This window comes from Xiphophorus maculatus, chromosome 9, assembly GCF_002775205.1.
Source record: "Xiphophorus maculatus strain JP 163 A chromosome 9, X_maculatus-5.0-male, whole genome shotgun sequence".
Taxonomy (NCBI): Eukaryota; Metazoa; Chordata; class Actinopteri; order Cyprinodontiformes; family Poeciliidae; genus Xiphophorus; species Xiphophorus maculatus.
The window spans coordinates 19,191,810-19,205,076 of record NC_036451.1 but is presented as its reverse complement, the minus strand read 5'-3'; the positions used below and the strand labels follow the sequence as shown (position 1 = coordinate 19,205,076).

The following is a 13,267-nucleotide window of genomic DNA, read 5'->3' as shown; positions in this document are numbered from 1 at the left end:
TACAAAATGCCAACAAGAATACAACATGACAGTTTAGTAGACAGATGTTTGGGGATCTTAATAAGTCAGGACCTGGCAACCAGAAAAAAGCAGCTTTCATATCCTTTAAAGCAGGGGTGTCAAACTCCAGTCCTCGAGGGCCGCTGTCCTGCAGTTTTTAGATGTGCCACAGGTACGAAATGCTGGAAGGAAATGTCTTAATTACCTCCTCCTTGTGTAGATCAGTTCTCCACAGCCTTGCTAATGACCTAATTATTCTATTCAGGTGTGGTGCAGCAGAGGCACATCTAAAAGTTGCAGGACAGCGGCCCTCCAGGACTGGAGTTTGACACATGTGCTTTAAAGGGACCAATGGTTAAAATGATTATAACGCCTTGAAACATGACAAAGAAGTCTGTTAGAGGATTCAAGTTTCTCCTGACACAAAACCCAGGAGGGAGCGTTGCAAGAGGGATAAAATATTATATCCAAATCTTTTAGAGCAAAGCAAAGAGTTGCACTCAGAGTAATTTTTCATTTTCAGACATTTATGGACATTTTAGATCAGCCAGTAATCATTCTTATTAGTCCAGAAAAAGTGCTGAAATTTAGCTTTAAATTAATTTTTAAATGCTCTAATGCTTATATTTTTAAGTACTAAAAAGATACTATGAGGCAGAGTAAATCAGATTATTATGCACACTCTTAATGTGTGCAGCCATGTAAACTAATATAAGCAAAAGCAAAGAAATACAACATTAGAGCAATAAAATAATCTAAGGCTCTTACAAAGTGCAAAAAAAAAAAAAAAATCCAAGTTACTGCAACTGCTTGGTAAATGCAGCACAGACTGGCGATGCAGAGACATGTGAGTAAGGTGCAATGCCTTAGGATTTTCCTCAGAGAATTGCTGGGAGACATTTCACGAATCCTGTCAATATCACATATTAAAATATTGACAAAGCAAAGCAAAGAGTGGGCTATCATATAGATTATCAATGAGATGTATGGGGATCTGAGCTGCGTGTTTGCTTTGGCTCTAAAGTACTTTGTTCATTCCACTTCTGCCTGCTTTTCTCATTATTTTCTCTTTTTTCCTCCAATCAATCCATACTTGATGAATATGATAATCTGAGAGGAAGTGCACACTCAGTAAGTGAGCGTTATGCTGTCAACCTAATTATTGCCTCTGGGACATTTTTGGACTTGGTGGCATTCAGCTAAGGAAAACAGCTGACCAGGGTTCAAACTGGGAACCTCGATCAGGCAGTGACGCCCACCATCAGTACCTCCCACTCTTATTCTGACACCTTATGTCTTATCAATTCATTTTTACATCTCAACGATTCAACCATCATTCGTTTCAAACTACGGTACTTGGAAATGCGTTCATAAGCCTTGAATTTTTCTAGATTGTGTCACGTTGCATCCACAAGCCTCGATAAAGTTTGGGTGGATTTTTAAATGGTATTGGATCCAATTTTATTTATAAATATAAGAGTAAAGAGGGCGAAAAAATTTCATGGGGTTAGAATAGTTTTGCAAGATCCTGTTTCTTCTGACTTCACATTGCGACTTCCTGTTGGAAAACTCAGAAAACACATTAAGGGATGCACGCTGGCCAAACCTGCAGAGCAGCATGTCTCTACAGGAACTGACAGCAAAACAGAACAGCTCAGTTTAACATGCAAGCGCACTGTTTTAGGGACTCATACAAACACGTGCACACCAAAACTGCAAGGGCCTTTCCTGTGCCAACAAAATCTTAAAACAACAATGGTGTCCAGTGATGTGTATGTCCCTACAAGTCCTTCACAGTTCTCTGATACAACCTTAGTACTCTTTAGGGGTTGTTCTAGAAATTGGGTATGTTTTTTGTGTTCCACACAAACTTGATCTTGCAGCCTGCAGGACAGGAGGCATACCACTGTTGTTTTGAATTACTAACAGCTGCCTCTCGTTGGAGATGAGGCTGAAAGAGTTAAGAAGCCACCGACTATAGCCGCTGGCACAAACCTAGATAATTCATATCCTCTGCTGTTCTGCCGCCACCAAGCTTATTGTTATCGGATATTTGAACGGCTTCAAGGCTGCCATGATAGGCAAAGCAGAAGCATTTAAAATAAATGTCAGGTAAAACCCAAGTTTGATGAAAATCCCTAAGCGCTTGCAGAATCCAGCGCTGAATGTGTCGACGTACTTGATCTCGTCGTTGCTAGCTCAGCATCCGGGTATTCTGGGGGCAGACGACAGAAGCCCTCACCATCAGCGATCACCCTGACACCGGCTCCCTGAGCGAGGCCTACTGCCAGATCTCTTCTGCAATGCAAATGCCTCTTCCACATGAGCAGACCCATCACTAGCATTCCCTGTACACTTGTATTCTGTGTCATTACCCCTGGGGACCCTCACACATGCCGCTCTCCTTTCTCCTCTCTCCTCTCCCCTGTAGCCCTCATGCCGCTGCCCTCAGCTGGGATGGGATAAGGCGGAGGGTTTTGGGGAGGAGGGAGGGGATGCTGAAACAAATCATTTTGGCTGGCTGAAGCTATGGTGGAGGGCTGCCACGGGCTGCTTCAGCCCACACCTCCTGTCAGTCACACTCCTCTCCTTGCCCTCCGGCCATGCACACTGTATTTCATTAGGCCTGATTTTTGCTGACAAATGCTGGCTGTCGTGCTGTGCAGCCCCCTCATACCCTCTCTGTGGACGTTACACCAAAGCACGGCCAGATCTGGCTTACAAATGAGCTCTCTGTGCTTCCACCACACGGCCATTTGCTGTTAAACAGTCAAGCACAGATACATGACACATGCTGAGCGCATGCATGACACATCCATGCACCGACATGCGGGCACATACCTGCAGGGGCAAGATACTATATGTTTGAACTTAAAGCTGCAGACACAAGCCTGCCAGAACCTTCGTTTCCTCTTTTTCCTTTTTCTCTGTTGCAAGTATAATGTCACTTTTTTTTCCTTCAAATCTCTCATCCACTCCTTATTCTCTGTCCTCTCCCGTCCTAAAGGCACAGGGTCCAACCAGCGAGATGTCAGCTGAGATGCGTTTCAAATGCGACCTTCGTCATCGTGTTTTTATCCACCCTCGCCTTTCATTTTGTAAGCTGCTGTCTTGTTTGGAGTCTAGCTTTTGCGAGTGGATATTTTCTCCCTCGTGACCCATCCGGATCCGTTTATTAGAGACTGTACGGTTTGTCATCCACGCAGACGCACCCTCTGCTTGATTTGCCTCGATGTCTTTGTGTCTGCAGTCAGTGGCGCACCTGTACAAGCTTGTCCATGGATCCACAGATGGATTATCACTCACTATCTGGGCCTTGTCTTTTGCACAGCTTTGCACAGCCATATCTGGCAGGAAGGGATAAATCCAGATTCATCTGGTTTAGCCCTTCTGCTACATGTACTACATCAGCTGAATTGACAATGGATCACCTGAGCTACACAGGATCAAAATAATCCAAACTGCCACTTGTCAATCCAGCGCTGACATTCACCGTTGAAAACCAACGTCGCAACGCACATGTATATTTTTTTTATGCTTCTTGTGTGTATTTTTCTTAACCCTGTTAAACACCAAACACAGCTCCATAACCCAGATCACAGTTGTGTCACATGATTGCATCTCACAGACTGGCGGGCGAGCAGTCTCCAGCCACAACCAGAAATAGGTTAAACTGGCTAAAAATATCAAAAACATTAATAATTCAGCTTTTTTTTGCAAACCTGCACCTCTGGAAAAAATAGCACACTTCTCACTGTGAAGTGGCCTAATGGGCGGAGTGCACTGTGGATTATTTTTGCATTTCACGTTGCATCTCCCCTGAAGAGCACACAATGAGCAGCAGAGGGGGGAGTCGGGAGTGTTGCAGGGGTGGGAGAGGAGTCAAACATTATAATGTCATCAGCACAAGTGTCATCTGCGTCTGCAGGCAGGGTCGTGAACTTTGGGAGGCTTGTAAGGAGATTATCATTAAATATCATGACAATCACTTTTACTGTTAAATAATTAAGGAGATAGAATTATTATTCAAGAACAATTCTGCATCCGTTTCCCCCACTTAAAAAAACCTGTCTGTCAGCAATCTGAAGAAGAAACTGTTTAATTCACTGTCTACAAAGTATTTTCATAGACTTTTATGTGATAGAACAGGGATGACAATATCAGCCAAAACAAGGCCAAAAACCTGAAACATGGAATATTTCATGGGCAACACGGGATGAACAATTGCATCATAGTTAGGATGCGACTTGTAAACCTTGAACTTGACATGCCTTTGATGGACCAACACAAAGTAGTGTGTAATTGTCAAGCGGAAGGAAAAGGATGTCTGGAAAAGATGAATAGAATTCAAAACATATGAGGTGGATTTATATCCTGCCTCATTTTGTTCTTGTACATAAGACTAAAATGTTTTCAGATGTCTCCGAACTAGTGAGCACCTGTAAGTAATTCAATCTCTATAAAAATCCTGGACTTCCTTGAAGGCCTTATTGGTTTGTTGGGAAACATTAGCAAACAAACATCACTATAAACACTATGGGGAGCATCAGAGAGACCAGGAAAAGTGTGTTTTGAAGTTATGTAATAAAGCGGAGTAAGGAAACAAAATTATATCCATGGCTATAAATACATCACTGAGCTCCGTGTAATCCATCCTCTGAATACAAAAAGAGTATATGACGACAGCAAATCTAAAAAAAATATATAAAACCAAAACAGTTGCCGATTGTAACTCTGGAGGGGCTGCAGCGATCCAAACCTCAGTCGGGAGAATCTGTTGACACAAAATCTGTCAATTGTGTATTCCACTAATCTGGGCTTTATGGAAAATGGTCAAGAAGAAAGTCATTGGATGAAAGCCACACAAAAGTTTTCTTGAAGTTTGCCGCAAGTCAAGTAGAGCTCAGATCGGACCAAATTCTTTTGGGCTCGCAAATAGCTACATTGGTTGAAAATTAAGTCTAAACATGACCCTGAACCTGAACACTCCACTTCTAGCATGAAACAGTTTGGATGCTTTCCTTCACCAGGTTCAGGGAAACAGGTTGAAATTGTTGGAGCTACATACAGAGATATACTTTTTTTTAGTCTTAACACGTGCCAAGCTGTACATAATCAAAAAAATATAATTATATTTATGTTCCACCTCACATTAATCTGATAGATTGTGTTTACTTAACACACAAAATCCTAATAAAACACCATTTTGTATTTTCAACAAAAACTATAATTGAAAGCTAACCCCCGGAGACGTGCAAGGCTTGTCTAAATACCTAGCATATGCACGACAAAAAAAAAAAAAAAAAATATATATATATATATATATTTATATATAAAACGCTCCAATTGAACAAAGCAGGCATCTACATCTGTTTGTGTGTTAGTGTTAAACAGGCACCAGAGGACCAGCGCTGAGGAAGAAGGTGAGAAAGAAAGGCTGAAAGTGGAAAACGAGCAACTGTGAAACAGCCACTCTGTGTTCTCTGGTGTGTTTCTAGCACACCTGTTTAAGTAGCATGTATGTTTATGAGTGTGAGCACGTGTGCCCACATAGGTATATGTTTTCATGAGCGGGTAGAAGCTGTTCCCCAGGGAGCATTCGAGTGTAAAAGCACTTTACTTTGTGCAACATGACAAAATAAACCAATATGGACTGCACACAAATACACGCTCAAGGAAAAAATAAAACCCATATAGTGGGAGAAGTGGTGTAGTAATGCTGTCATTTGTAGAGTTGAAACCAGATGTTTACAAAGGCAGTATAAAAATACAAAACCTCCTTGTGTGACGGTAAATCAGACCGGTCCTTTTCTGTGTCGGGTCAATTAGCATAAAGTTTCTATCTGCTAAATGCCAGGACAATAATGAATTTATGACTTTAGCTTAAAATAATACACTAATATGACTATGTCTTTGTAAAGTTCAGATATAATTAAATTAATTTGCAACATTTGAGGCACATTTGTGGCTGTATTTTAATATGAAACTCAAACTGAGAAAGACAACATCTTTCCTACTGTATCTTAATAATTCACATATGGCAAGATTGTTTTCTTAATCGAGTCAAGTCAAAGTTTACTTATATAGCACATTTACAACAGCCTCAGCTGACCAAAGTGCTTCACAACAAACATCACAGGTAGATAAATGATAAAATAGAAATAAAATTAAGTTTAGTAAAAATAATAAGACAAATATAAAATTTACTGATATAAAGCTAATAGCATGAACAAAAACCAAACAATTTTGAAATTTAGCTGCAGCAATCTTCTTTCATCCTTTACTTTATCCTTTATGTAACATTATTAAAAAGTCAAAAAAAAAAAAAAATACGGGAACTTAAAAAAAAAGGCATCCCATGGTTTTTGGCTTTAAGGCGATAATGATATAAACCTTTATATATATATATAAAGATATCAGGTTTATGTAAATTGCAAGTGTTAACAGTCAGTGTGCAACATATGATCTCTCTCCATTTCTGGGAGCTTTTCTAAACTAAAACAAGTGAAATACCAGGCTTTCATACAATTTCAGGAGAAAGAAAAACAAAGAAGAAGAGAGACTGACTGTGCTTTCTTTAGATTATTCTCTGTTGTGATGTCCCTCCTATAAACACACATACGCAGACAAAAACACACAGGACCCCTTCACCCATCGGCTAAATTCTAACGAGTCCCCTCTCCCTGACTGCAAGACCTCCAAACCTGCCAACACCGATTGGCTTCACGCAGTCCGGTCTGCTCCGTGCCGGCCCCCACTCCTGCCCACTCAACGAAGATGCATACTGTATACATACACACACACACACCCACGCACGCCATCCTACAGTACACTACATTCATACCCTGCCAGCCTTCACAGAGTGTTGCATTGAATTATTCAGCCTTTGCAGCAGCCTGGCTGGCACACAAGGAAGCTTGGCTGTAGATAATAAAAAAGGTGGATCGCAGGCAGTTAGAAGTAAGAGGGCATATATGATGTTTGCATCCATGTGGACTCTAGCTGTTCCAAGACGTGGAGAACGTGGCAGTTTACGACATGTCAAGGTATAGCGTCGTGACTCACGAGCTCTGTAGACATGCCTCACTCATAAATACACAGAAATAAATGCAGACTCACCCCTACATGTGTAGAGATACATTGAGTCATCCACAGAAGATCAAGAGTGAAGCCAGGTGCTGACAAAAAGTACCGTGCAACAGAGAGACAAAGGGAGACAGGGGCAATCAAGTGGGAATGTTACTTCAAGTGTTGACATTGAAGAAGCCCACATGTGTGCTGAAGCATAATCTTCCCTCTACTTCAATTGGGTTTTTAATGTGGGTGCTATTTCCATAAACCTGCCTCCTGAATCACTGCCAGCCGCTTACACACCCCTCAGGTCGACAACTACTAATACAACGAGAGAATGCGCGCAGCAGACACATTTCCACCAATGCCTTTCTGAGACAATCACTGTTGTACACAATACAAGCACGGCAAGAGAGAGAGAAAGAGAGAGAGAAGAAACAGCGGTGCTTTTCCTTTTCTTCCTGTGCTACAGCAAAAAGAGTCTTGCTGCAGTGGCTGAGATTATGTCTTGGATGTGCTGGATTTGAAGAGCGGCGGTGAGAGGACAGAGTTTCTGAGGAGGGAGGGGGCGGATAGTGTGCAGGAAGCAGGATTTTGTCATGATGCTAAGCTGGGTGGAGTAAATCTCCAGTGGACTTGTGTAGAGAGCTGTGACACTCGCAAGCAACACCAGCTGCCGTGGGAAGAGTCACAGTGAGGCTTCAGATGGCACAAAGCGATCTTAAAATTTCCCTTGGTTTAAGACGAAGTCTAATCTTCGGGGTTTAACTTTGAAACGTGATCTTAGTCACTTTTATGATAACGTGCAGGAGGAAAATGTACCAGCTCCGCCTAAAAATAGAACAAAGAAGCACACGAATAATATATTCAGGCGCTTAGTGTTGTGGGCGGCTTGCGATCACGGCAAGCTGCCACGTACACATGTTGTTTGTCTCACCTTTAAACATTACTATCTGTAACTTTACAGACCCGGCTGCTGTCTGCGCACACACACCCACGAAAGCACACGACTAATAGAGCCAAGAAGCACACACCTGGTACACTGTCAGAGCTTTTTCCATTCTGAGGCCAAACTTATGTCAGGCACATGTGTCCCCAAGGTTCCCATCACACTTCACTGCAGGAATCTATATTACAGTTCAGTACACTTCCATTAGGCCATACTGTTCCTTTCAGCTGCTAATGTGCAACAAGGGGGACGTGGATTATGATGTCCAAGAACACCGGCGCTTCCTCCTAATAGTGCCAGGCAGCTGTGAGGTGTTTGTATGTGCAGGGGCAATAAATGCCCCCATATTCGCACCAGAATGCACACAGACGCACGCAATGTTTGACAAGATTCAGTGGTTTTCATCTAACTCTGCATCTTGAACATTATGATCCTAATTTATTGCCACTTTGTGCCTGTCACAAAGTGATAATAAATCTGGTAATAAATAGGGGTCTTCCTTACAGAGAATCTGCAGACTGATTTACTAAGTATTGTGCTCTCAGTTTATTGGCAATTTTGTCATAATTTACCATCAAATAAAATACAGGTCTTAGTTTTTTCTTTTTTTATCTGGCATAGAGTTGTTTCAGTGTACATTTGTTTGAAGTCCTAAAACAAAGAAGTTAGGTAAAGATAAGTATCACAAAGCCAAACTAGTGAGGTTTTTTTTTATCTGCAATGCCATTCTTTTATCCCAAAGACGAATAAGAATATGACTACTTGGTTAAAATTATTATATACAAATGGTTTTGAGTGTTTCTACTTGCGATGTATAAAAATTATCCATCCGTTCATTGCTGCCCAGTGGTGTCAGGGAGAGAGACAGGGAACACTCTGAACAGGTTCCCAGTTGATCACATGGGAAACACAGAGGCAAACAATACAAATGACCACACACACACTCACCCCCACGCATACCAACAAGCAATCGAGACATATGGGAAGAACGTGCAATCTCAAAGCAGAATAGCCCAAGGCCAGGATTCAAAGAAAGGACCCTCTTGCTGCAAGCTAAGAGCACTAACTTGCAACTTGCACAAGAAATATAGAATATATGGAAAAATCATAGGTAGAATTACTAAAACTGTAATGAATAATATGTTATTTTCAGCAGCGGGGGGATTGCTGTTTTTCTCTTTTAAATAAAAAAAATCAAGTGATGTTATATATTTTTTTGTTTCACATGTTGCTGTTATTACCAGGATATGATAAAAGCATGGTGCTTTTATTCAAGGTTATAATATCATCAGAAACATTCAGCAGCCCAAGCTTAATATGCATCCAGTCCCCAGTGTAAAACAGAAGTTTTACATATTAACATCATCTTCACTGTGTTGTGAGCATTTTAATGCAGGAAGATTCATTGCCCTTGGTAAATACTGCATCTAACACTGTATTATGCACAATTTGATTACCAGCTAAGCCAGATCATTAAAGATGTTTCAGGGACATGTCAAAAACCACAGCACCATATATAGAGAGCATAGAGGTACCAACGCAACCCGATTTATGCAAGTACTACTCAAAGATTGCAATACATTATAATCTCATTCAACATTATGCAGATGTTTTGTCTGCAATGATAAAAGTTCACCTCTCCATGCCAAATGTTTGGAGTGGGTCCAACAGCATGGCAGTCCAATTTATTTTCTGGTTCATTCAGGTAATAATCATTGTTTTTAATCTTTGAAACAATTACATGGTGAGAAACTATGGCAATCTGACAGTAGCAGTAGTTCAACCACTCAGTCATCTGAGCAATTTGTTTTTACTGGACTAATATCGAGGATCTTCTTTGGATTTCAAACCAAACTGCATTTCTTAGGATAATTTTGTTGCCGACAATTTCGACTGTTATTTCCAAGTGAGGGATGTTCCAGAGATAAGAGAATAGAGTTGTGATGTTCAATACATGTAGTGAAAACAAACATTTTTCTCTAACATTGAACTTGTACCTACTAGACAAAAGTATAAATTGCCACCATTTTGACAGAAAAAATGTGGTTTTCTGGCTAAACATTTTTAGTGACATCCACTTTAACACAACCTTGATGTGAAACAAGTTTTTCAAACATAATGGTTGACTGCTTATAGTATCTTTCATGTGTTTTAATACCCTTTTAACTTTTCTACATTCTGACTCATTACAATTATCAAATGATTATGCTTTATATGCTTGTAATGAGAAGTGATTAAAAAAAAACACACCAGTTCTAGAGGTTTCCACCTCCCGCTCATCAAAAAAGACAGATCAAGTCATTTATTTAACAATTCAGAAGATTAGGTGGTTGCATTAAAGAGTGACCATCCATGTTTGTCAGCATTTTGTGCCTATGGTAATGCTTGTTTCTGACACAGTTTTGTTTGTCATAACAATAAACTCTTTACTCTAGGATTTTGGTGGTTTTTCATGAAGTAAATTTAGATAAATTTAAACAGCGCTTGGATCAAATCCTCCTACAAGGAAGCAAAAACTAGTGGGGCTAAATGACAAAATGCAGAGATTTATACATTTAAAAGAATATCTCTGAAGATTTTCTAATTTCCATTAATTAAATCCTAGCCCCTGGCAAAGTGCATATCAAGCAGGATTCGCAAACAAACAAGTGACGTAACTACTTACCATCAAATAGTTGAGTAACGAGGGTCAGGTCGCAACAGATTTAGGGAGCAGGAAAGCTCAAGAGGTAAGTACGTGAGGAGCTCTGAGAAGCAGCAATGCATTTGTATGTTTTTTTCCATTTAAGCTTGCCATTATATTTCTTGCTTACGATAATAGTTTGTGTTCCTCCAATGGCATTGAAAATGGGCCTAGAAGATTCTTAGGGACACTGGCACGAAACAAAGTTGTGCACAGCAAGTGTTGCATCTATGTGTAGCTGGAACATCAAGCACACACTGTCCCTGTTTCTCCAGACCGTTGGTGTTTGCATGTGTGAGTAAAGCTGAAGGGAAGGGAACGGCAGAGCAACCTCAGCCTGACACTCATCAATGTCTGGCTGTTACATTTCTATGACACGCTCTGTCTCAGGAAGAGCAGCGACAGTGGTGCAGAGGGAGTGGGAGGAAACTGGGAGGATGTAGCTTGGACAGGACCGAGAGGGAGAAAAGGAAGAGGGCGATGGGAGGACTAAAGAAAACTTTCTGTCTTAAAAGTTGTTCTTGGCAACTTTGCCAATCAGAGAATACATATCCCATTATGCACAACCAAGTACAGATCATCTTTGAATTCTTGTCCAGAGCTTTTGTTAGTCACACCTAGCAGGAGGTTATCTGAATCAACCTATAAGTTTCATATCAGTGTGAAGACTCTTGGTGGTGTATAGAGTGCGATTTTGAAGCCTCAAGCTTGGAAATTTGGTCATTGCCTTCTTGTTTTTAAGCCAGATACGACTATATTTACTAAGCGTAAATAGTGTCTTTGACAACTTATCTATTTAATTGAGGATTTAAAAAAAAGGATTAACAGAACACTAATGAGATTTACTGAATTTATTCAGCTTGAGGCATAAATGTCTTTGGCTTACCCTCTCAAAACTGGATATCCAAATTTATCATTTAATATGGCGATTTAGCCCAGGATCATAATTTTAAAATATGACTTATTTTTCAGTCAAAATGTCCCGTTTAAATTTAGCCTATTAAGGACTTTCAAAGTCAGGCTTAGTCAGAGTACAACTTTTAACCCTATCCTGGGTTAGGGGTAAGGCATCAATAAATTTACTTTCTTTAAATGGAAAGCCATACCCACATTCTGACTAAATGGTTCAAACGGATTTTAGAGGATTATTTTCACCGCAGGGGGCCTCCTAAAGTAATGTTTCCCATCTCTGGTCCTCCGGGTACAATGTCCTACAAACTTTAGAGGTCCTGGTCGAACACATCTGATTTAAGTTTAGGCCGTTTGGCAAACTTGTTTTGACCTTTTTTCATAAAATGTTAAGCTTATTTTTCATTTGATCCTTTGCTGTAGAAATGGGAACACTGAGTTACATACTAGTAAACAGACATTTTTAAATACCACCTTTTCATTCCTTATTTAAAATGTTTTAGTTTATGATGGGGACTCAGGATTATGCAGATGACATTTCACCCATATCGATTTGTTGTACCGTTTGGTCATTTGTATAGGTGTTGACGTGTGTGAATGTGTGTGTGTCTCTGTTTGAATGAGCAGAAAAATAGTAACCATGCAATTATTTTATATAAGCCATGCACCAATCAGGCTGTTCCAGGCCAGCACCAATTTCTGTTTGTTCTTTGAGGTCTGACTCATTAATTACTAAAATGAACAATTGTGATTTCTATTCTGGGAACTATCTTGTGTAAAAGAGAGAGAATCAAGTCCATCTGTTATGGTGGGAGATGGTTGATGTAGTTAAGTAGTAGGACATATCACAATCAAATTTTAGAGATGTTTATGACAAGGATTAGTGTAAATTCTCCTTATCAAAAATACTATATTAATGCAATCCTGTGAACAAGTATTCATTGTCATTTAAGAGAAGTGGACACAAAAAAGTGAACTTTCTGTTTTTCAGAAATATTATGGTTCTTCTTGACCAGAATATTTCTTTTTGAAGGTTCACAATCTTGAATTTGTTTTGGCAGTCTTAATTTATGTTTGGAAAAAGATTCTTTTTAGCATAAATTGTGATTAATAAAACAGATTCTTGTACTTTTCCTTTTTCCACCATTCCTGGGTGATGATGAATGCATTTTTAGAAATGACAAGTCACAAAATGAGAAAGACAAGAGCATTATTATAATGTACAGTATAAGACTGATTAAATATCAATCACAAATGTAAGATGCACATCTGGGAATTAGATAAATTTACTGAATAGGGTGCCAACGTAAACCTAAATCTAAAAACAAAAATAAAAGTCTTCTTTTTGTACAACACTGGTTCAGAAACTAAGTTCCCTTGAACGTAGCCCAGCACTACCGGGCAAGGAAAATTTTCATCACTTCTCTTCTTTCCTATTATTTAAATGCAGTTCGAAAAACAAAACAAAAAAACCCCAGAAAATGCCCTCTAGCCTCATGCTTGGTTAATTTGCAGGATAAATGAGACAAGGTGTTTTTCAAGGCTCTACATCAGTAGCTGTAGTCTCCTTCCAACTCTAAAATAGGACTTTTGGTTGAGTGTGCCAGGGTCTTTATGTCTTAGGGCTTGTGGGGTTTATAGTTATCTGTTGATGC

At 39.9% G+C, this 13,267-nt stretch overlaps 1 protein-coding gene across 11 annotated transcripts in view; it reads right to left on the bottom strand.

Moving 5' to 3' along the window:
• Positions 1-13,267, bottom strand: part of celf5 (CUGBP Elav-like family member 5) — a 247,541-nt gene that overhangs the window by 215,105 nt on the left and 19,169 nt on the right. The gene's annotated exons all lie outside the window — the stretch shown is intronic.